The sequence below is a fragment of the Octopus bimaculoides genome, chromosome 24 (assembly GCF_001194135.2).
Source record: "Octopus bimaculoides isolate UCB-OBI-ISO-001 chromosome 24, ASM119413v2, whole genome shotgun sequence".
Taxonomy (NCBI): Eukaryota; Metazoa; Mollusca; class Cephalopoda; order Octopoda; family Octopodidae; genus Octopus; species Octopus bimaculoides.
The window spans coordinates 2,675,951-2,680,636 of record NC_069004.1 but is presented as its reverse complement, the minus strand read 5'-3'; the positions used below and the strand labels follow the sequence as shown (position 1 = coordinate 2,680,636).

Genomic DNA, 4,686 nt, shown 5'->3' with positions numbered 1-4,686 from the left:
GAACTATTTTGAATACTAATTTATCTGTCGTGGCTGTGTAATAAGAATTTTACTTCCTAACCAGATAGTTCAGAGTTCAATGCCACTGCGTGGTATCTTGTGCAAGTGTCTTCTACCATAGCCCCGGGCTGACCAAAGCCTTTTGCGTGGATTTGGTGGAGTGAAACTGAAAGAAGCCCATGGTATATATATATATATATATATAAAAGTATATATGCATACGTGTGTGTGTGTGTGTGTGTGTGTGTGTGTGTGTGTGTGTATGTATGTATGTATGTATGTATACATATACATTTATATCCTGGGTCCCCGAAAGAAGTTTGCCAAGTTGGAACAAGTCTATAACGAAAAGACGTCCACAAAATGCGAACATAGAAATATGCTCACGGAAGAATTAAAATACATTTTTTAGTTTATTTTTTTTCTCGTAAAACTTTCGACTCATTTTTTATAGCGAAATAATACTTTCGGTCATTGATGTCATTGTTGAGCCAAATATTTCTAATCATAGGTCAAGGTTTGATCAACTGATTGATCTTGGCTAAGCCGCTTGTAGTACATCAATCGGAAGCTGGAGATCGATTTTGTGTTAATCTCAAGGATGGTGGATGATAGAATCCATAAAATACTGGTCAAAATGGCCGGCAGCAATTAGTCCAACGCTATTTATACATTCTGAATATAAAAATATAAATCCGATCAAGGTCATCTTGGCCTTTCATCTATAAAAATCGATAAAGTGAGTGAATAAGTAAGAAGTGAAGTTTTATTTTGTATTTTTCATTTGCTCGCTCACAATCCGTGTTTTTTGTAGGAGTTTTAACAGTGGGTTTTTTAGCGCCTGTGGCGTCTTCTTTCAGCATGTTGGAGAAGGTTATTTCCTGATCCCTTTAATTTAATTATATAATTATATATATAATCATTAATTTTAGTATATAATTTGTATATATTTATTTTATTATAAATGAAAAACAACACCATAGAGGAATCGACGTAAGCTTAATTAATAAACCGCGATGGGTGAACCGTGATAGATGAACCGCGATATGAGAGGGATTACTGTATTGCTAATGTAATATTCTTTTTTTTATTACTGGCTTTGCGATGTTTGTTCCTAATATTTATGATCTAAGTTCAAATTTCTGCTGAGGTCTATGAAACAAGTACCAACTTAGCACAGGGCCACCAATTTAGCACTGGCCCACTTCCCCAAAACAGTCCTTGTGCCTCTAATAAAAACACTTAAGGGTCTACTAAAGTCAAATTTAGTTTTTATTCTTCTGAGGATTAAATGCCACGGATGGAGTGGTGGCGGTGTGTAGTGACTTGCGGGATTACTGTAGATTAACTCGCCTACCCAAATTTCCAAATTGATGACCTCGTGTCTTTAATTAGAAATTAATATTTACTAATCCTCAACAGATTAATGAATAGCAAATTCATTTAAAAGTACAGTAAGATGTCACAGACGTAAATTAGTGAGTTGAGTTTTCGATAATTAATTGAAATTATTCATGTAATTAACGAGGGTGCGTGGCTTATTGGTTAGGGACCAGGGTGTGCACTGTGTTCTTGAGCAAGACACTTCATCTCACGTTGTTCTGCGATCACTTCGGCACCTGAAGTGTGGTGCACCGCGCACCTGTTCAAGCAATGTAAATTTGATGGAGAAAAAATAAATTGGTACTCCGTCGGTAACGACGATGAATGTTCCAGTTGTTCCGATTAACAGAACAGTCGTCTCGTGAAATTAACGTGCAAGTGGTTGAGTACTCCATAAACATGCGTACCCTTAAAGTAGTTCTTTGGGAGATTCAGCCCCTTTCGAGAGTGTACCCATTACTGTACAATATCTCCATTACACCTACATTCTTTTGCCTGTCAACCATACAAGGGGTCGTGTTCGACGCAGCGCCGACCGCCGCAAAAGAGAGTACATCCACTGACAGCTTTTCGGTGCGTTCAAAAATCACATACCCCCACCTTCAATTTTCCATGACAGGTTAAGGCCTGGAATCCTCCAGACGGACGCATAACATGTCGCTTAGTCGAATTAGCCCATTATTTACTCCACAATTTTTTTTGCCGCCAATGCTACATTTTCCTGTATCACGTTTCAACATAACTGTAATATATATATATATATATATATATATATATATATATATATATATATATACAAACTATGCCATTTTAAATCCCGAGCAACGCCGGGTATCTCTGCTAGTATGCGATTTTTTTTTCTTGGTTATATATTTTGCTTGAAAATTTCGAAGATTGTGTATTATGACGTACCGATTCCTGTTATAAACGAACAATGATTTTCAAGTAGTTTATTTGGAGAAACGATAAAGAAAACAATTTATTCAATTTATTTATTAATTTATTGAACTCGGATATGTAACACGAAGATATATGTAAGGTAATTAAAAATAAGGAAGGTTTGTGTTTTATTTTCTTCTTCCCACGCCACTGAAAAAGGTGACCTTGAATATTTCTCTCCCAAGTACAAATAGACTGTGTGATGTTAAGAAAAACATAAAGACGAGCAGATTGGAAGGAGAAAGAAAGAAGCTAAAAATAGCAACTGATTAACTAAAACCTTCACTCAGTAAAGCAATTAATTATGCTATACACCTACGAATGCCGTTTCTTCCACCACTTGAAACTACATATTTCGGCGGTGGATGAACTCATTCTACAAAAACCTTCATTTACTACAACAACCGATTCTGTTGTTCGCAATGTAAATATGTTATTTTCCACTTAACTATTGGTTGATACTCTCTCTTTTACTCTTTTAATTGTTTCAGTCGGCCCGGGGCTATAGTAGAAGACACTTGCCCAAGGTACCACGCAGTGGGACTGAACCCAGAACCACGTGGTTGGTAAGCAAGCTACTTTATTTCATAAATATTTGCCATAAAGGCATTACAAAGAGGGGACGAACAAGGACAGACAAACATAAAAGGGGTGAAGTAGCCCTTTTAAGGTAGGCAAGCTACTTACCACACAGTCACTCCTGTGCCTATATATAGCAATTGTGAAATTATAAAAAATAGTCATTAAACCATTATATTCATCCATATTTGTTTCGCTTGGTATGCTTGGGGGAGGGTCTTGGGGTTAAAGTCCTCATGCATCTCCTCGAAAGGGTTCCGCCTAATATTAATACCACAACTAACTACTAAGACAATCGTGGAGGTGCAATGGTCCAGTGGTTAGGACAGCGGTCGTGGGATCGCAGTTTCGATTCGCAGACCGAGCGATTATTATTATTATTATTATTAGTAGTAGTAGTAGTAGTAGTAGTAGTAGTAGTAGTAGTAGTAGTGACGGTGGTAGTGATCGCATTAATGCAACTAGCTAAGCATAAACTGCTTACGTGTCAAAGCAGCACTGACTGACCGCCAACATGGGCTTCTACACACACACGCACACACACACACACACACACACACACACACACGCACACATAATAACAATGTATAAGTATATATGTGTTTATGTCTGTGTCTCTGTGTGTGTGTGTGTGTGTATACACACGCGCGCGCGCACATACACACATTATGTGCATTCTGTGTCAAATTGAATGCAATGTCAATCATTTAGCAAATTATGTCATTGAAATTGGTTGACATTGCGTGTCACCTGACAAAATTTGACGTAAGTACGGTAATGTAGTCCCTGATTATCTCACATAAATTAACATAAATTACAACACATCTATACAATTTTTAATAGCAAAAAGTTAGAACGAGGATTTGTTTGTTTTTTTGTATCACTCGGCATAAACAAATGATGGTGGCGCGCGAGGACATCGGTGGGAATGTTGTTGCTGTTGGCGGCGTTAATTGTGGGGTAGTCATGGTGGTGACAGTAATACTAGCTGACTTTGTGGCATATATATATATATATATATATATATATATATATATATATATATATGCACACACACACACATACATATAGGTGCAGGTGTGGTTGTTAGGGCACCTTGGACAAGTATCTTCTACTATACACTTAGGTCGACCGCTAAATCCACAAGTTTTTTTTAAAATTCTTTTTCTAAGAGCGTAGGCTCGAAACGTAAAAGACTTCTTTTACTTTCCCGAGCGTCAAACTAATACACCTGCTTGTTGTTCATACACCTGCCTTCGTCTTTTGTCAGATGACAACTTGAATGTTGCCTTGTTTGGTGACAACTTGTCAAGTACCAACTCGTCAAGTAACAATTTGCCAAGTGATAACTTGTCGGGTGTCAGCTTCACTGCGGACTTGTCAGATAACAGCTTCAATGTGGCGCTGGTCAGATGACAAATTCTTGGATGAGAACTCGAATGTTGTCTGGTCAGGTGACAACTTCTCAGATGTCTTGTCAGATGTTATGTCAGATGACTTGTCAAATGACAACTTCAACGAGGCTTTATCTAGTAACAATCAATATTTGATGTAGCCATCGTATACTGAAGGCGTTCCCTTGATCCGGTTTGGATACACCAAGTCTAGAAGCGACATTTTTGAATATCATTTCTCCTCAATTTAGGATGACTCGGAATTAAACAAACAAACAACCAACAACAGCAGCAGCAGCAGCAGCAGCAGCGCTACTGTTCTAAATATAAAAGAAATCTTGAACTATTTTCCAGTTGTCATTCAAGTTACAAGATCTATAGACGTGAATTC

At 37.6% G+C, this 4,686-nt stretch overlaps 1 long non-coding RNA gene across 3 annotated transcripts in view; it reads left to right on the top strand.

The window, feature by feature from the left end:
- Positions 1-2,331: 2,331 nt before the first annotated feature.
- The window catches only part of LOC128250701 (uncharacterized), a 16,721-nt gene continuing 14,366 nt past the window's right edge, over positions 2,332-4,686 (top strand). For all 3 annotated transcript variants that reach the window (XR_008266704.1, XR_008266702.1, XR_008266703.1), the window contains exons 1-2: positions 2,332-2,422; positions 2,814-2,888. This is a non-coding gene — a long non-coding RNA (uncharacterized LOC128250701). The remainder of the gene's footprint in view (positions 2,423-2,813; positions 2,889-4,686) is intronic.